This window comes from Cygnus atratus, chromosome 9, assembly GCF_013377495.2.
Source record: "Cygnus atratus isolate AKBS03 ecotype Queensland, Australia chromosome 9, CAtr_DNAZoo_HiC_assembly, whole genome shotgun sequence".
Classification (NCBI taxonomy): domain Eukaryota; kingdom Metazoa; phylum Chordata; class Aves; order Anseriformes; family Anatidae; genus Cygnus; species Cygnus atratus.
Window position 1 is genome coordinate 21277639 of NC_066370.1, and position 20652 is coordinate 21298290.

Here is a 20652-nt window from a genome sequence, read left to right on the forward strand (position 1 = left end):
CAGCACAGCTCCTTGATAACAGGAGCACGGCACAGCGCCGGACAGCTTTCGTTACGAAACTGGAAGTGACCATCACCTGCAGCCCGCGCCAAGCCCCACGGCGCTGGCTGAAAGGCGGCCCCGTGGCTGGGCGCCAGGGAGCTGCTGCTGCCACTGTCCCCGTACGGAGGAGGTACTCCTTAACGTGCCACAAACTAGTCTCTTAATTACAACTTCCTAATATCTCAACTTCTGACTCCGATACCAGAGCTTCCAGTGGGAGCAGAACATGAGGAGGCGATAGCAGTCCTGAAGGATTATTCGCATACGCTAGAATAATCATTTTTCACATCCTAAAAGTTTTCGGAAGGTTGATGAGAACTCCCCTAAGCCCCGAACAACGAGAGCACACCTCCAGCTTGCAGCATGCACTGTCAGGCTCCTTCAGAAATAACCCCTGAAAGGGTCAATCTGAGAGCAGCCTGTTCAGTTTCTGGCCCTTTGCTGTTTTAATTGCCAAACAGCATCCCAAACGCCTTACCTGCAGTTGTGACCTTCCTGCCTTCAGCTCCGAAACAGGGGAAAACATTGCCACGGCTTGTTGTTACCGCGAGCTTAGGCTGAAAGGTAGGAAATTATTCAGGGAAGGAAGGGGAGGAAATGAAACAGAAAAAAAAGTTTGTTATGGTCTTCCAGCAGGTCCGCAGATGGATAGCCAGAGATCTTGCTGCTTTCTAAAACACAGAGGACACAACCAGGCAATAATAAGAAACAGAAACTGAGCTAGGTGAAGGAAGGCGAATTTCTGCACAGTGACACTGTAATACTTTTTTAATACAAACTTCTTATTTAATGACAAGGGGGAGGGGACAGTTGTGCTTGTTTGTGCTTCCCTACTGGTACATCCACGTTCAGCTCCAACAAAGTCAATCCAACCCCTGAAAGTAAAGTCAGCTTTCTGCATCCCCTAAATTACACAATCCTATTCAAGCGAAAGAACTAAACGGCCGAGAAGCAGAAAGCAAAGCAACTTCTCAGCTCCGTGCAGCACACAACTCACTTCATTTTTGCTCACTACACTCAGGGAAATTCACTGGCACAGCTGCACACCAAGTTTCAGAGGTGCAAGAGCCCGCTGTCAACATTCAAATGAACTTCAAAAATCCACCCACATGAAGAAGCTGTGCTCTGGAGAGGGAACCCATGCAAAGGCTGGCATGACAGCAGGTACTTTGGTCTCCTTACCGAACACCGGTGGATTTTAATACATCCATGCAGCAGCGGTCATCCCCTTCCCTTCCCGCCCGTTAGCTGCGCCACTGGAATTCTGCACCCTACCCCTGGTCCTAAACATTTCTCCCCTCCCCTGCTTTTCAGAAGGGAAGCGTTAGCCATCTCCTAGGCTGGCATGAGCAGCATGCGTGCTGCTTTTAAGTGAGGTAGATCCACCGCACCTAGGAGAAGACTAGCTATAAGCATGTAAAAACGAAGTCACGGGCAACCAGATTTTACCCTTGGGTCCTTCTAAACCAAGTCATTTTGACTTTTATGACATCTCATATTTACCCATCCGGTGACAGGTCTCACAAAAACCTTCAACAGCACTTCAGCTTTCTGGAAAGAAGAATTAAAACAAACAAACAAACAAAAATGCTCTCCCAAAAATAGTACATTTGTAATTCTAGCTAGAATTTTGAAGTAGAAGTACTTGGGAAAGGCAGAGGGGAAAAAACTAGCTTTGCATCTTAAAAAAAAAAAAAAAAGTAGACAAACCTAAACCTCAAGAAATGGGCCTTCAACTTGGTTAGAACATGGGGTTGGGGAGAATGACCTCAGCTTAAAAAATAAGCAGTTTAGGAGGGTTGGGGTCAAGATACAAACACCACAGGAGCTCACCCCCAGAGCTCTGACAAACAGGATGCCGGTGGCTACGTAAGCAAGGGAGCGCAGTGCAGGGAAACCCTCCGCTACCCAACAGCTGTTCGGCAGCTCAGCCCCCTCCTGACGCTCATTAAGGAAATTCCCTCATCCCTAATGAATTTTGACTGACTTTTTCCACTGTCCCAGATGGAACTTTGACCATAGGATTTTTCCTCTAACGCCGTCCTGTGTTCCTAGGCACTGCTGAATCGAGTCCTCACTTCTGTATCCCAGGCTGCTGGGCACACTTCCCCAGCACCCCCAGGTACCTTACTTCATCACGTTTGCCGTACATAAGTGGCTGCCACAGCAAGAAATAATTATTGCTTATTCCAGTTGTAAGCACTCAACAGTTGGCTCTCTGAAATTCAGCACCATTGCAAGTCACTTCCCTCCCAGTGGCCTCCCTGCTCAAGGAGGAGCAGAACAAGATTTATTACCATTTAAATGAGAAGCTCGACCTGCTCCAGCTTTTGTCTTTAAATTGGAATTCCTGTAGCTGAAGAGAAGATGAATGCTCTGATTTTCCTCCTGCTCATCCTTACACATTATGGCACAAATCTCAGAAGGGTACTTGATCAAAAATAATGAATGACGCTCATTCTCATCTGAGCCGAGCAGACTACAATGCAGTTATTATTAAGGATGCTTTGAGAGGCATCGGTCAAGAAGATTATTTTTGAACACTTCTTGAATTGATTAAATTAAGAGAAGTCATTTTGCCACAAGCAATTTCCTTTTTCTGACAAACACCAGCGGGTTGAACCTGTCAGATACCGAGAAAATACTTACACCAATAACAAACAAAGCAAGCCTTAGTACAGCCACCAACTGCATTCTGCTCAGAGCACGAACGCTGAACTATCACTGGGTTGTAGGAGGATTAGGAATTCCTGAAGATTAACAGAAAACTGAACAAAATGCAGAAACCTGGTGGCGTCCAGCAGCAGAGCTGCTTAGCGGGGAGAAGAGCAGAGCGTGTAGACGAGCCAGCAGCCTGGGAACCCGTGGCAGAAGTCGCCCTGCCCTCTCTGAAGAGCCACCATGGGAAAAAGATGAGTCAGTGGCAGCGCCGCGCGACGCGATGTCCCAGCCGTCAGATCAGATCTGCAGCTGATACCGCAGCGGAGACCTGCCTCCGTCATCGCTTATTTACCCACTCGGAAACAGATAACGCAGCAGTACAGCGAGAGAGCTGCCATCAGACAAACGGGCAAAGGCTTTGTTTCAGATTATGTTTAATTTGGTTCGAGGTGCGGTCAAACACCAGGCAGAGGCCATGTACAAGTATACACCTACACAGGTATCAGCAGTCAGAAGCCAAAGATGCAGAGCAGGTCCACGGAAACCACTGCTAGACCCCCAGCTGGGCACTCGGAAGAACACCAGTGGCCCCTCACCTCCCCAAAAAGGTGGATCTATTCGGTACAGTAGTGTCAGGCCACCGTTCACCAACCCAACAAACCTTTTATAGACTTCTGCAGCTTCTTCTTGCATCGTCAGCACCCGCTGTCTAGAGACGGGGAGAGTAAGGCCCTGAGCGTGGTCACAGAGGTGTGAGATCTGCACCTAAGCCATGATGCACACGTGCATACACAGGCACACGCACATACATGTGCTATGTCCAGAAGCATAATCTCATTATTTTATCTCAAGAGCCTCCGAAGGCTTAAACCACGCTCAGAAATAAGGGAGTTCAAAAGAATTACTCAAGAAATCACGGTGGAGATATTTTTGCTAGAAAGCCCGGTGAAGAGAGAAAGAAGGCTCGAATCCTCCCTCTCATTTTCCTGGATTTAACCTGCTACAAAAACCTGTAGCCCCAGAGAGCGTCTTTCAGCGCCGAGGCAAAGCCAGCCCGCACCCCAGAGCCTCACCAGCACTCACTTCAAAAGAGCGAGCGGCCGGGGAATTCGGCTGTTGCCACTGGCACATACCGAGGATTCCAAATCATTTCTGTGCTACTACTGAAATGTTCTCATCAGTGCGGATTTCTGTTTTAACACGTTACAGCCAAAAAAATGCAGTCTCAGCACGGTGAGCTCGGGGTTGGCTTTGGAAGCCTCTTCTTGGGTGCTGAGGGTGGACAGAAATGGGGTGAGACGTTCTAACACGCACCGCAATCCTTCTGCTTCCAAAGACAAAGTCCAACTGCAAGCTCAAGGACTCCACATACTTGCTTTTTTTTTTTCCTCTCTTTTTAGTAGTATATGGATGGTAACAACGGGGGTACTTTGTTAATGCCCCTCCATTACTCGAGCTTCTGTAAATTCTGCCAAGTTGCTAACTGCATGTTTAATGCATTAATTGCTAAACTGACATACGTCTACAGGCAAGAGAATCCTTTACGGAAGGGCTTGTTGCTCAAGACACAAAAGCAACAAAGGGAAAAATGATGGTAAACACTAAGTTCTCATTGTATTTAGTAGCTGTAGGCCTTTGTTAGCAAAGGCTATCCCAGCACACGCAGCCACATTTAAATGGATCCTGTCCTCAGTTCCCAGCAGGAAGGGTACACAAGCAGCCTGACGGAGGCAGAGTTGTGGCAGGTCGCTACGAGCGCCTCCCTGCTGCTCACCCCCCGGTGCTACAAGCGAGCAGACACGGAAGGCAGCAGCAGCAATGCTAACTACAGTTTAGTTTCACCAAAGGATTAACCAGATCACAAATTGCTAATTAAACCCTGCTTTATGATTGAGGCTTTAATTCTTTAGGGACTAAAAGGCAAAGCGTGCCGAAGACCAAGGTGGAAGTTAGCCTGGAAAGCCCTGCACCAGCTACACCTGTCCTGAGGCTCTGGCTCCCTTCAAAGTCAGACCCTTTTCAGTAACAATGTTCTAAAGTCTTTTTTTTCCCCACGTTTTTTCCATTTTTAAGCTAATGGTTCGTTGCTGTACCTTGTTGACAGCGATAAATACAAAACCCTGCCTATTCCATATGCAACAAGGCGTGCTAGCACACAGCTACATAAAAGGCCCAAGTTTTCAGTTCTCCAAAGCCTTCCTAGTTCTTCAACTAGTTAATGTGATAGAACTAGAAACTTCCCGTCTTCTGCTGAAATGTGCAAGTTTCCCTCCCCCCTTCCATTTTGTGGATTTTCTGCCAATAATACAGTTGAAAAATAAATTCCTGTGGACAGGAAATATCCTGAGCGAAGCATATCCAGCCTTACGATACTTAAAATATTATGCATTCTTCCTTATCTGTCTTCGTGAAGGCCAGCTTTCAGCGCGCGCTGCGTTCAGGCGGATGGAAAGGGCTCCTCGGCACCTTGTCCTGCCTCTACCCACCATGCCAGGGGGAACAGCTCCTTCAGGGTTCCCTCTCCGCCGCTCTCGATGCCACTCGTTGTGTTACAGCCCGAAGGGAAGAGAAGCAACGCTGCTCCCCGAGCAACGTCCGCCAGCACGAGTACATCCTCCCCAACCTCTCCTGATAAGGTGCTTTAAGATGAGGATCGCAGAGCATAACTTAACGGCCTAATCTTATGGAGGTGGCTTGGCCTTTCGAGAGATCCCTTCACTCAATTTCCTCAACAAGGGCACTCGACAAAAGCAAACATCCTGGCCCTCTGAGGAGCCGCATTCCAGCTGCGGCGGGCTCCCGGCAGGCAGGGCTGGGGCCGGCACCTCCACTGCCCACTCCTCGGCATCCCGGCCAGCCCCGGGGATGGACCAAGAGGCACGGGAACAGACCCCAGGCTGTAAAATCAAGTTGTCTGATGAGACTTTAACTCCCTGCACGGTGTTCTTGCTGTGGTCCCTGGTGCCTTACCCGCACTGCTAAGCCTGGCTCCTGGGTGGCCAGCCAGTACTGAAAAAAAGCGTGTTCTTCATCAGGCTGTTGTGGTAACAGCGACTGCACAGAAACGTTCAGCTTTTAATAAAGTCACCGATTGCATCGCAGAGATATCGGGCGATAGCCATGTTTTAACTTACTGTGCAACTTTGCCTTGCTTGACCAGTTTCGGGCCCCAGCGAAACAATGCCCCGATCGATGATTCACATCGCACATTTTCTCAGCCGTCAGTAGTTTCTGTTTCTTAACCAAGAGCAGAGCAATCTGAAAAATCACTCATATTAAAATCAAGATTAATGCCCTTTAAGGGCCCTACGGAGCTTGTTGCCTCCTAATGTGGTGAGGAAAGCCGAAGTCCACAGCTGGACGTGGAGACAGAGCTGGCACCTCTGGAACAGGGTCACCGCTCAGCACCCCTGCCCCTGCACTTCGAGGTAAGGAAGGAAGGATTCTGGCAGCACAGAACTGCAGTCGTGATACTTGGATCTTTATAAAAAATGTTTCTCAAAAGGGTTTAAAGTGCCTTTTATTATTGTAACAAACAGGCATCCAGATCCAGCCTCCAATACGCAGCACTTCCACTCCACGCCCTTGCTGTTCCCTCTTTAGGGGCCTGCCGTCAGCCGTCACCCTCTCCCCAGGTACGCATGTTAGAGGGGATTTCATCAAGACAGCCCAACTGTGAACGTACAGATACACAGGCTTAAACAGCTACACCGGACCAAAGGGAGAAGCTTTGTCAGAGAAGCCTCCTGCACCCCTCTTGTGACAGCGCACACCCACAGACGTTCGCTCGACCGTGGCCCACGTGAGATTAATGCAGCTGATCTTTACCAGTTTTTAATTACCCCTTGGTCAGGGCTCAGACACCCGTAAGCCATAGCAAATGCTGGATATGTGAGTGTCAAAATCCGGCTTTAAGATACGCTACAAGGAGACTGGTGAGATGTAGGATTCCTGCTCTTCCCTCTGCACAGGCGAATCCTCCTCTCGAGGCTTAGGAAGTTCACACTTCTGCTCCCAAAAATGAATGGAAAAAAGCAATGCTGACATTAACACAAATTTCAGGGCTGCAGCTACTGCCCTTCGGTGACCAAGGGTAGCTGCTCCTCAGAACCGTTCACAGCAAGAGGGACTGTGATGGGACAACATTGAGAAGGAAAAAAAATAAGAAATCACTAAGTTTTATATTTACACAAAAAAAGCTTCATTCCATTACAAAGTTTTAAAGGGAATTCTTACCTGCTGCCTCTAAAGTGACCCCAAAAAGCCTAATAGGCTACACTTACTGGCCAAGAAAATATTTGTTATTGGCACTTTTATTCAAGATCAGTCTGAAATATACTTCAAAAAAATAAAAAAGAAAGATCTTACCAAGACCTGAGGTTTCTAGCAATAAGATCAGCTATCTCAGGAGGTTTGAAGAGATCCTCTTACCACCTGAGATAGTCAGTTTTTGTCCTGACACATAAAAACCTCATCTATCTTTGACTATTTTGTACAAAATTAGAATATCACATCGAGCCATCTTGTCATCTATGTACTTCTTCACGCAACAGACTGCAGGATGCTGACATTCAAAGCTTCCATCCTGGTGGCTGCCTGTGCTCTGCTCCCAAACCAACACCCGTGGCAGAACTGCCCCAGCTCCACGGGGCTAAGAGCGGGTGTCCTCTGGAAGGCAGCTCCTGCCAAGCACCAGGGCCTCTAGCTGTTAAGCTCTTTGTTGCTCTTTTACACCTAAATTCACTTCCTCGGACCTGATTCACTATCACAACTCAAGTGTTAAGTTTTTTGGTTTTGTCTTAAAACAGTGGAATTTCACTTGAAAGGCAGCTCTCCAGAAAGAGGCGCGCATCTTGTCCCGACACCAGAGGCTTGGATGCACTCAGACTTCAGTCTGCAGAGCAATAAAAGTAAAATTTCAGTGGTTTTTAATTCTCGTTTCTGTTGGCTTTGCTTTGTTACCAGGCAGAAGTTAGATCCTGCTCAGTGCCTCACATCAATAACTGATGTTCAAACCAGAATCCAAACAAATTACGCCTCGATCTGTGCACAAAGCAGAGCATTTTGTAACAGTCTCATTTATTCCAGCATACTCAACGCCTGGGGGAAGCTCACTTCGAGCAACGTCGTACTCACAATTTCCCAGCTGTAGCATTATTTCTCTGATGCCCAATGCCCCGCGAGCACAACGTGCTGGAATTCGTGGCAGAACCCACCGAAACCCCCCCTCTCGATGAAGTGTAATGGTTTCGGGCATAACCCACACCCCCGGGTCCCGACCCCTCTGAGAGCGCTCCAGCACCTCACCACCGACACCCCGAGGTCCTCGAAGCAGTGAGCCTGAATATTTAAGAGCTGAAAGCCATCCACCCCATGGGTGGGAGCTTATTTCAGCCATCGCCAGCAAGCTGTGACTAGACTGCAGGGCGAGGAAGAGGAGGAGGGCTGGCAGGGCGCAGCGCCTGCTGACACACCTGCCCACGGGCGCCGGCACGGAGGAGCGCCCGCGATGCCGGCGGCAAACTCTTTGTCCTTAGGTGACACCGAGGCAGCCCATACGTGCCAGAACCGTTGTGCAATTAGCACGCTCTTAATTTTGTACCCTCGGAGAAGCTAAGTAAGTGCACTTAATCAACCGACAATAAAGAAACGCAAAAGAAAGCGATCCAAGTAACTAATTAGTTAAAAGATGTCAAATGGAAACGAAATGAAGTGTCTAATTATATCCTATCAGTTCAAGTGTACAACACAATACAGGCCCAGAAAAATATGCTATTTGCTAATTTAATCAAAACAATCCAATTAAACACCACTGCTGAGTAATACTGGAAAGAAAAAGTTATTTTCCAGTTATTTACGAAACTAACGCGACTGTTAAGATCTTTCTGCTGAGGTGCACTGAGATCTTTTCCATCCACCGAAGAATCCACGCCTGATAAACAAACATCACAGTTTTCGTTGAAGAGATGTTAAATCCACTGATCGACAAACTTGAAACAAATTCCTAAGATTTAAGGCTTCCTCCGTGCTACCTCAATGACTATTTTATGCCATAAAACTCCTTTCAAGACAGAGAGAGGGAGAAGATTGAGTTCTCCTCCAATATTCATATAAATTGGATACTCTCCTGTATCTTCAGCTTTTATTCTCCAAGCAGCATCTCAATCTTCAGACATAACCATTAAGCCCACTGAAAAGCTAGTGTTGACAGGTATTAATTCTTCAGGGGAACATTTCTTCAAAAACCTCAGCCCCCATTATTGCATTCTTTGTCTATCGAATGGTTCTCCAGTGCTACGGACCAGGGGAATTTCAACTTTGTTGTATCCGTTTCCTTTATTTCCACAGAGATTAGAAACTGATTTTTCTTCCTTGCTTGGCAGATAAATCATCAGTGAGTGGCTGGCACCCAACAAAGTTCATTTTTAGGCACAAAAACAAAAATACCCACAGGGAATTAAACTGATGGAAGGGAGGACCTCCTCCGATACACGGCTGGCCCCACACAGGCACCATCATCACCCGAACCCTGGTGCCCGCGCCGTCTGCGAAAGGATGCTCTGCTCTTTAGATTTGGGTAGAGTGGGGGAACAACGAACGATGAAAGAGTGTGTGTTATTAGAAAATACCTTATGCTGCTCTCTTTATTAAAATTCCTCAGCTTGAGCTAAGTATTTAGCTAAAATAGCCAAGTAACGCCCTAGAATAACTCGAGATAAGAAACGATCCGTCTGACTTTATCAATCACGAGCGCACAATCTGAACGGAAGCCATTGAAGATTATCAGAGCACCGACAATGGCATTTTAACAGCTTCAAAATGTCACAGTTCAGGAACAAATACCTGAAAACAATGAAGCTCTGCTGATTTGTATCAGAGAAAAGGCTACCTCTAGGCTTGTCAAATTCCTATTATTATTACAACCTGAAAAATCGCTACCAAAGTTAAACAGCAGCAGGAAAGTGAAGGATGGAGAAAAGGTAACGGAGCGTTTCAGAGCTCAGAATATAAAGGCACCTCAGACTTCCTTCCAAATTCAGTTTCACAGAGTCTAAATGGCAAGTATGTTTCTGACACCCACTTCTGAGTAGTAGTTTTGTAACTTTTAAGAAGAACAAACAAAAAACCTGTAAGCCAGCATCTCTACTTCAGTCACAAAAACGTAGCATTCAAAATCCTTCTGTGCCCCCCGCAAACAGGACGGGTACATTTTGCATAGGCACGTCCCTGTACCATTTGCAAATATTGTCCAAATGTGTTTTCCTTACATATTTCCTTTCCCCTTTCCTTGTTAGGGGAAAAAAAGAAAGCTTCAGTACAGAACGCCAAGCACCATATAATTCAGTTCCTACCGTAGGAAAGTCTCAATCTAAGTGAATCAGACAAGATCAGAATTCTTTCATTAGGAGTAAAACAGATTCAATATTGAAGTATTTGTCAAGGCATGCACAGTGGTTCAACGAAACTAATACAGGTTAAAAAAAATGGGCTTTATGGAGTTGTTTTGACTTAAGTCCAATTATTTGCAACTCAAGAAGATTCTGGGGAAGAATTCAGAGAATCACTTCTAGAAATAATCGAGACACCTTAAGCTGCAGTCAATACACACATTCCCATCAAGCCATATTAGCAGTACTCTACAAAACAAAATTAACCAAAAAGATGCTTGGAATTCCTTCTGCATTACACAGATCTTCTCATTCCTACATCCAGCATCCCAGACCTCTCTCGTGCCTATATGTAAGTCGTTCCACCCACCCTGGTGCACGGCAGAGCCTGCTGCCCGAAGCACATCTGGGATGGCGCGAGGGACTGAGCAGCACTGAGCGAGCGCAAAGGCAGCAGCAGTGGGGAAAACCTACCTCAACTCTGCCAAAATCCACTAAGCCCATGACTTTAAGGGCAGACCTCTCTGTGTACACATGTATAGGGAAACAAGGCCTAAGGACTATATTCCTAGATTAAAAAAGGCAACAAAAAAACACTTCATTAAGTGTTGCCGTGTTTCTCAGAGTGCTTCTTGGTTGTACTCTATCAGCTCCGGCTTCTAACAAAGAAGGATATTACTTAAAGGCAATGTTGTTAGGAATTCCCATAGTTCTGGGCACAACCTGGAATCCAACACACGAATATAGATCTATTATAGATACCTCTCTATTATTTATTCACAGCTTGGTATTTTTGCATTAGAGTTGTGCCTGCGCTTCAAAGCATGCCATTCCTCTGCCTGGAGCAAAGGGGAACCGTGAGGACAGCAGTCAGACATCCAAGGACAATCACTTCAAGTCAAACATCCCCTTCACTATTTCGAGCTTCAACATAAGCAGATTACAGCTCAGCTGCATTCTGTCTCAACTTTTATCTCCTACCAATGCTGCAGTAATTATCCCCGACAAAAGACAGACATTAATTAACAAGCAGTGACCAAGCTTTATCTAGAAAACGCTTTCTTCCCATTTGCCTGAAGTTCTGCCTTCAAGTCATTATTAAATACCACATTTTAGCAGCAAATAATCAGGAGATGCTCTTACCACACAGAGTTAAAATGTATAAATTGACAGGCACGTCTGGACAACCCCGGGTGACACAAGAGCACAAGAGAGCTTCTCTCCTGAAACAGCACAGGAGCCCTCCTGCAGCTCCTGGCTCTTGCTGCTTTTGCTGTACGTGCTGCTCCAGTGACGACGAGGCGGCCGTCAGTGCGGTGCACCTCGCGCTGAGTAAATATAAAGACAGACAAGATCTCCGCCTAAAGCTGTGCAGGAGAAAGAGGGAAGAGCTTTTCTGAAGCCCTTTCTTACAGAGGACAAAACAGCCCCTCCCATCAAATCTGAAAAACAAAAAGCAGTTTCAGAGTATGAAGAAATTTCAGTATCCTGACAGGTAGCTAAATGACTCAGTCTCCTCTTTAAGAAAGAAGAAACACAAACTAGTCAAAGTGTTCTTTAAATCAGCTGTCACTTACGAAGGCTGACTACAGGAACCCCACACTCAGTAGAAAGGTGCCACATCTGTGCGTGGCACAACACCGAGGAGACCATGAGAAAGTCTCACCTCTAATGTCTGTGTGTCCACCTTCCCTTAGCCCTTCTACTTCGGATGGGAGCTGGCGGCTAGGGGAGGAGAGGACAGGAAGAACGATCACCGACATCCCGACTTCTGGCAGCACTGGTGCTTTGGTGGCGGGGAAGGTGCCACACAGCGGGGATCAGAAGCACTGGGCCAGCAGCGGCAGCGCTCCCTTAGCACCCCACACGTGCTCCTGAACCGCAGCAGAAGCGGCGACAGCAGCACCCCGAGCTGGAGGCAGCACCGGCCTTCCAGCAGCAACGCCACCTTACGGGCCATGGACACGCACTTCCATGTACATCTACCAAAAGGCGTGCAGAGGTGGGTCACAGCACCTCCTTTCCTTGTACCGCGATGTTTAACTACCTGAGGGAGGCGAGCCTTCAAGTTCTGTACGGCAAATACTTGTGAAACAGTTTCCTCCCCTACTGCCTACAGTGCACTGAGAGAGCTATTGGATTTACGCCACACAAGAGAATTCAAACGTAGCTTAAAGAGCAAACAAAGCTTCCCTGCACTGTACATACAAGACTTATATGCGAGATGTGAGAAAAAAACCTCTTGGTTTTCTTATCCTTCTGGATCCTGCACACCCAACCCTCTCCACGGCTGGAAGCTTCATCTTCACGGCCCGTCAGGGTCACCCCGCGAGGGCCTTCCAGTCAGCACCGCCATCACGTATTGTTAGAGGGAAAGTCACAGCACTTAGTACAGGCTCCTTATGCTTAAAAACAACGGATGCTTATTTCCCAAAACTGATCAGAACTGAGAAGGGAAAACAGGTTTAACTACATTATGAATGTAAGGCTTTTGTTTGTTTCTTTAAAAAGAGAACTACAAAAGAAAAAAGTAGAATCCTCTCATTTAAGAAAGAGGGAAACTTTGGCTAAAAACCCATCCTGATTTAGTGGTAAAATGAAGACGGTTTAAATGTAATGCAGAATAAAAATGGATAAAGGAGGAAAAGAAGAACAACAGTGATCAAAGTGAACTAAAACTACAGAAAATTGGCGAGTGAGGGCAAGACAAATAATAAGAAAAAATAATCACAACTTTTAGGACACTAGAAGACGAACTACTTTTTTTAAAATAAATTAGGAAGGCCTGAAATCTTATAGTCGTACAACCCCACAGCAAAACAGACATGAAAATACAGCTAATGATGCTGGCTTCAAAAAAAAGCATTTAATAAGTTTTTCCACTCGGTATTTGGAAGGAGGCACAAAACGCACTTGTAGCAGACAGATGGGTTACCTCCGTGACGAAGTCAGCCCCGAAGGCTCGCAGTTCAGGCCTGATCCAGCCCTTGGCCTGGCCCCATCACTGACAGCAGGCCCAGAGCCGATCCCACAGCACCGGCTGGGAGGGGAGCAGGACGCCTGGTGCCATTACGTGCCATTAGTGGGCACAGCTTCCAGATAAAACAATCAGAAGGCAACGGAGGGTCCTGCCGATAAGGAACTCAAAGATACGAACATAATCAACAACGTTGTTCTAATAAAACAGGCCCTGTCAAACAAACCCGAGCGCGCTCCGTGACGAGATTACACGTTCGGTGGGTAACAATAGCTGTGTTAGCATGTGTCTACTCTGCAGCCAGCGTTTCACTTAGTGTCGTGCCATGCTGATAAAAGAGTTAGCACTCTACAATCAAAATGAAATATCTCCTGTGCAGTAAGAACCGGCTAGCTGACAGACCACGGCTTAACCCAAGGGCTGACAGCACGTTTGGGAAGGAGCCGTACCACAGGTGCCAGCACACCACCAGCACCAGCTCAGCACTGCAGTATTGATAAGGGTCCCAGACATCACGGAACAGCAAGAGCCCGACAGAAGCCAGGCAAATCAGAGTCGGGCACAACAATCAAAACAAAAAGAAACAAGATAAGCTGTGGGAGTAGACAGGATCATCCAGGGAACAGCATTTCCTCCTCTTACGGAAAGAGAAGAGGCCACAGACCACTGCCCCTGCTCGAGGGGGACATCTTGCAGCCCTGGGGAGCTCGCAAGCCAACTCCTGCTCTGCCACAAGGGTCTCACCCACAGCTCCCACAGCCAGGTACTGCTCCTGCCTCTTCCCCATTCCGGGGGACACCAAGAACAGCCGTGTCCAGCAGACGTTTTGGCAGCAGCTAGGTGACGGAGGGAGGCTCGCTGAGCTGTGCCGGGCAGCAGCTCACATCCAGGATCTGCCACCATCTGGAAGTTTGCTGGGCTTTTGTTTCAAGTCTCCAGCCCTGATGGATGGAAACAAGCTCCCAATTCTTCCACATTAACATAAAAACAAATAAAGTAACTCCCCCCCCCAAGTAGCTCATAAATGAAAGCACATCACATGATATTAAATGTCATCAACATGTCTCATTTAAAGAGAAACCTGACTATTTGGAACAAAATCCCCCAAAACTCAGCTCAGTCACTGAAGGCAGCTCTGCCAGCACGCTCCTGGGAGTCCTTGTAAGAGGACAATGCTCAGATGAAAGCTGCACAAGGACTCGCTGCCTGCTCCTCTTCCCAACAAACGTTAACTACCCCCTGACAAAAGCACGTCTGCTGAGAAAGGCAACAGCACAGGCCAGTATTAAAGCAATTTCAGTCTAGCTACCAAGCAATTAGCTAGATAATGCCTTCACTACATGCTGATTTTTCTTCTTCCAGAGTACTGGTGCAAGCATAAGAAGTAATTTGTTGTGTCTGTAGAGCCACTCTTGATATTGCAGGTGACCCACTTTGGGTTCTCCTTTCCATATTGCAGAAAATATTTCTACTTCAGCACTGCACATCTGTTCACTGATTTATTTCATTTTTTTTCCTTTTAAACATGCATGTTGTATTTCAGGGTACATTCCACCTTCCAGCAAATATAGATTCAGATATTTTGATTTTTAAATATTGAAAGTCAAATTTGTGAAATACTGATCTTGTTATTTTTATTTTTTCTAAGCCAAAGCATAAACAAAGTTTATCTCGTTTTCTGATTTTGCTTTGAAGTTTGTGATTATCCCAAAATTAATATGCTCCTTCCTAGAGGTTATCATTAGTAAAATTTTGGATACAAACCTTCAGGCTTTACTCTGGTAAGTGATCCACTGCTTCCACAAAGCAGTTCTGGAAAACACCTTTATTGTTTGACCTGGTATTCAAAGCTCTTTGAAAACTACTTATCTCCTCTTCTGAAGTTGTGCTACATCAGGATCTTCTACCAGTAAATAAATATCTGTAACAGCACATAGGAACGAAATTCCACTGTGACCATAGCTGTATACTGAAAAAACGTTTTTATTACAACATCAATTCATTCAAAAAAAAAAGTATTTTGTTTCGCTTTTTAATTTTGCTGTTGCAACAAACGTGTGAAGTATTTCCATCACATAATATGCCAGGACAGGTCTTTTTCTGTCCTCACACTTCACTGAAACCAGTCTTCCGCTTGTACACTCTTTATTCATATATGAAATTCCTGATGCCACACATTCTTTCACAGCTGTGCATAAATCTCTATGTTAGAACTAGTCAGGTCTTCCTGCTTGCCGTAAGACGTCGGCTATTTGACAGCTGGACTGGTTTTGGATGAAGTTTTTTGATCAAATTCTGCAGAAGTGTTTTATTTATTGATAGCTTTATGATAGATATTCATCTGCTGACACCACCTTTTGGCTTAAACAGTCCTTTACGTCTCTGTGTTGTTTACGTCTCTGACGGATTTACAGCCAGTGATTACTCCTGCGAGGCCTTGCTGAGGAGCCAGGACACTGAAGCACAATTAAGACTTTTCTTTTCCATTAATTACATATTTTTTAAAAAAGCATTCTCCAGAGGACAGAAGTGAATGAATGTTGACAGATCCAATCTGCCATCCCTATATGCTTTCTGATTGAGTACAAAATCCCAGAATCCCAGACTGGTTTGGGTTGGAGGGGACCTCAAAGCCCCCCAGCTCCCTCCTGCCATGGGCAGGGCCCCCTCCCACCAGCCCACTCTGCCCGAAGCCCATCCAGCCTGGCCTTGGGCACCGCCGGGGATGGGCCAGCCCGGACCAGGGCCTCACAGTAAAGAATTTATTCTTAACGTCTAATCTAAACCTCCCCTCTTTCAGTTTAAAGCAGCTACCCCGTCCTGTCACTTCACTCCCTGAGCACGAGTCCCTCCCCAGCTCCCCTGCCTTTAGGCACTGGCAGGCACCTGTAAGGTCTCCCCAGAGCCTTCTCTTTGTCCCCTTATACTAACCCAGCAACTCAGGACGCACTGAAACAAAGTTATATACTAGAAAAATCTAAGGGAGGAAAAAGGGAGCAGACAAATGGGGAGTTACTAAGAGAGAGGGCAAAGGACCGAGGTATCTGCCAGCAGAGACAAGGCCGTAACAGTCTGGAAGGTCAGAGAAACTGAAAAATGTTTTACAGCAACTTTTAAGAGCATAATATCATCCTGTCTGACTGCATAATCAAGAAATGCCAAAAGGAAGTGAAACTGTTGATGTCTAACTTCAGTGTTTTGTATGTACAAATATTGCCTTTCCAGTAACATAGCAGCTCTCACACATCCACTGAAGCAACCTATTCAGAGGCACAAAAATTAAAATGTAGCCGTCTTGTATGTTAAAGAGATTGTGGTTGCACAAGCATCTGGATGACTTGACTCCTGTGTTTTATCCAAGAGAGATGGCTGCTGTGGAAAAGATCAGAGGTCCTGGCGGTTACACGCGGCACGGCGCTCCTTGCCCCGCTCCGTCCAGCTGCATAATTTCCACTCCTAGGACCATTTCCTGCCCACTGAGCAAGCAGCTGAAGACCTGGACAAGAATGTCCAGCTCTGTTAACCGAGAGAGGAAAGGGTACAGATCAAACACTGTGCACACGAAACCCTGCAGAAGGAAGAAAATTGAATTAGGCCCCAAGACCGCTCCTCTCCACGGCAGAAATCCTAGCGGCTGGGGGTGCGCTGACAACCACCGCCCCAGCAGGACACACCGACCTCGCGGATGGGCTTCAGAGGAGGAACAGATCTGCTCTCTATGCCTAAAAGTCAGAGGATGTTTATCTTTTGTGCAGTCATCAGAAGCACCAGTGAACTTAATAAGCAATAATAAAGATCCGTTACAGCAGCACACGGAGTTACAAAAACAAACATGTGCAGAGCAGAATCAAACAAGTCGATTTTGCTACAAGCTGACATGCAAGAAAGAAGCAGCAAGGCTCATTTTATGCAATAACGCGCACGCTGTTGACAACTCTGATCACTTCTGTCCAAGAAGTTTTGTTTTGCTGAGAACCTCAGCATTTGACTTCTTCCTCCTTAGCCGTGAAGTTCCCCGTTCATCACTTACGGTCAATAATTAACACTATAGCTCAGCTGTTCATTAACAACGCTGTCCTAGATGGTCATGAAGGAGACCTGGAACATATCACACAGCAGCCGAAAACTTCAGCGATCCATTTACCTCCCTAGCAGGGTAAGAGCAGCCTGGTGTGGTCCAGCACCGTGCCAGAATAACGCAGCATGACGTGACCTGTGTCCCTGCGGATAAATCCATAGCATGTTTATGACTTCCGGACGTAAGACACTATTACCTCAACGGCAGCTGAACTTAACCAGAACGTGAAGTATCAAGGCATTTTGGTTTGGTCCTTCAGGTGGTTTTGTGGTGCATTTTTTGTTTTGTTTTGTTTTTTTAGTTGGTTGGTTTGTTTTCATCTTTATTGAGGTCCTCTTGAACTGAAATGCATTTTAGTTTTGTAACAAATAAACCGAGAGGAAAACATACAAACAAAGTTACGTAACAGGGCAATTAATCCTTTGTCCTCAGAAGATCTACCATATATTTCCACCTGGTAAAAGATAAGCTTGAACTTTTCAGAAGGGAGCTGAAAGCCTGTAGTTTCGTGGCGCATACTGCAAGCGGCAGGTCACTTTTTTAGGTTTCGAGACGTTTTGCACTGATCCGGAATCTTAAGTGTTGTTAAACTCATTTGTACAGCAGATTATCTGCAACACTGGTGCCATTTTGCCTCCTCCAAACCACAGAAGATCTGAAGACGTACATACATTGTCTCCTGCTGAATGAGTGACCTTAACGCAAACAGACCGACACCTTAAACTGAAAGTTATCATTTATTTTGAATTTCATGATTTTTTTTGGCATCCCTTTCTCTTAATCACAGATACCACCAAACTTTCCGCAACTTAGGCCTCATCTGGGTTGTTCTCCAGGCCTAAGCTCTCTGTAGACCATCCACGGTGCTGTAAGCCATTGGCAGCTCAACTCTTCCCATCGTTGTCACCCCTGGGTCTCAGTGTGCTACCTCCTACACATCACTGCCAAAACATGAGGTCACTTCAGTGCATTTCCAATTTCTCATTTTCTTTTCTGTAACTCTTTGTCCATAAACACCCTTAACAAACAAGCAGAAAACCTCTGGCCCATTTCTCAAAACCAGCTCCTGAAAGACACCCACGGATTTCTCTCCCTGCGTGGATGGCTGGTGGATGCTATTAACCACGACACAACCTAACAGCTGAGAGCAGCGCCCCGTGCTCCTGCTGGATCAGACTTGGGCTCTTCTGGAAGTACTCACGGACCACATACCACAGCCTTCCTGTGTCATTTGGACCCACTTCAGAGCCAAGACTTAGCCACCTTCACCGTAAGGCTGAGCACACGCCCACTACACGTGTGGAAGGACACGTTTCCCCCCACAAAATAACCCGCTACCCACATGCCTGCATTTTTAGTCATGCAAGGGCCACACGTCACACCCCCGGCGTGATCAGGCGCACGGAGCAGAAGGAGCAGGACAGCGGGAAGGCAGCGCGCCGCAGCGACACTTCTGCGCCCATCCCTCGCCCACATCTGACGTGCTCTGGAGGAGAGAGCAAGCAGCATGCCCAAAAAGCACTGTGCGTCCAGCTCCTCGGTTCCCTTGTCTGCCAGGTGCACTTACTGTGCCAGCTGCTCAGGGGGGACGCTTCCTCTTGGCACCACGTGCTACTCCGCAGCCCTGCTCTGCGGCACGAGGACACCAGTAAGCTCGCTGCGTGACTGAGGGTGGCTTTTCGACTAGTGTACAACCATAGAAGAATATAAATCACGCTAAGATATAATTAAAAAGGGAACCCTATCTTGGTATCAGAAACCAAAGTTAGCTAATGAATAAGCTTGCCAAAGAAAGGAGAGGCAAGTGGCGCGCGGAAAAAAGCAGAAGTCCTCTGATGGCAGATCTCAAAGCAGAAGCAGATTCTGTGAAAACCCAGAGTAAGAAGCAGTTGGTCCTTTTGTTTGTTTTTGACTGAGATACTGTATCTTTCTGAGATACTGTAACTTTCCAGCACAAGAAAATAAAGACTTGTAACTCCCCAAGGCAGGCTTTGAAAACAGGTTTCTCAGTCACCCTGTCAATGCAGAAGATTTGGCACAGCTCAGAGTGTCGCCCTGCTGAACGCAGGGGATGGCCCCAAGGAAACCAGCCCTCAGGAAGCATGCTGTCACCCTTCGGTTAGTGCAAACGAGTAAGAACAAATTTCCCACCTTAAAAGCCACAGCTTCCAAGGTATCTCCAGTTATAGGCAGTGCAGTACATTGGAGGAACAGCACCAACACATTTTGGTGAAAAACACCTTGCTTTCTATCCCTTTTTCCAATTTTAATACAATTAATAAAAATGTATCTACTGGAATTAGACTATCAAAGCATTTCCTTGAAGCTCTGAGTATCTCACAAGGCAACAGGATATTAATAGGTTAATACGTGAAGTGGATTAAGAATGGGGGGAAACCAGACCAACAGTTTCAGTGCTCAAGCCAAACCATTCAAAGCACAGGAGAAAACAAAAACCAGCAAGGGAACTACTCACCTACCACAAGAACAGGGCCACGAACACATGCGATTATTTAACTGTGTCTCAAGCCTGGTTCTGAGCTGAAATAGATCTAGCAGCATCAGGTACAAAATATATTTGATTTGCCTGATCTTGTCACGAAAGCATTGCTATTAGCTGCACTGGGGCAGTGACAAAGCGCTCGTGCATCTTTATTTACAGGGGGTTATTTTGACCTGTAAAGCGATACTACAGTTACCAGCTCACATCATTCGCTCCATTTAGCAAAGTTCATCCACATGTAAGTGCTTCAGTATTTAAAACACATTTTCAGAAAAGAACTAGCAGAAAGTCAGCTGCCCTTTCAATAAGGCAAGCGTTTTAGGAAAGACAAAATAGATAGCTCAGGCAAAAGGCAGCGCTGTGCTGGGAAAAACACAATTACTCTGCCTCCTGAAGTCCGACGGGAGGGCATCCTGTGCTACCAATACATATATGTGCCTGCAGTGCTTCAACTGCATTACTGGAAGCACAGGATGCCCTCCCTTTGGACTGCAGGCAGCAGAGCAGTGGGAAGGTGCAAGAGCACTTCAAGGCCACCCGTGGTCCCCCACGTAGTCACCTTTCAGCACCTGACCAACATCCAGCCAAGGTCTGAAGACAAAGCAAAGGGAGACCGGTCTCGCTTTCCATTTCAGGATGTGAACAGAAGCACCCTGCTTACGAATCCAGTCCTTTCTAGCACGCCTGAAAGAGCCAAACAGCAAGCACTCACAGAATGTTCCCAGCTTGTTGGCGCGCTGAACCAAATCATTTACAGGTTGGTATATGCCATTCTCATCTGCTTTAATTAACGTGGAGGTACTGGCCAGTGAGAGACATCTCTGTTCTTAATTTCAGACCATTCACTCTTTTTCAAGGCAGTATCAAGAAGCATTTACTACTGACATCCATGAAAACCAGAACACTAAGTCACACACTTCTTGAGGAAGCCAAGCCCGAGCTGCACGCTTTTGATTTTCATTTGATTTTCTTTGATTTTCAGTCTCACCACCTCTCAGTATCA

At 46.4% G+C, this 20652-nt stretch overlaps 1 protein-coding gene across 3 annotated transcripts in view; it reads right to left on the reverse strand.

Moving 5' to 3' along the window:
- Positions 1–20652, reverse strand: part of FNDC3B (fibronectin type III domain containing 3B) — a 185338-nt gene that overhangs the window by 159459 nt on the left and 5227 nt on the right. The window contains exon 1 of one of the 3 annotated variants that reach the window (XM_035557362.2): positions 521–542. The exons of the other annotated variants lie outside the window; for them this stretch is intronic. The gene's annotated coding sequence lies outside the window, so the exon portion shown is untranslated. Of the gene's footprint in view, positions 1–520; positions 543–20652 lie in introns of those variants that run through there. 3 annotated transcript variants of the gene reach the window in all.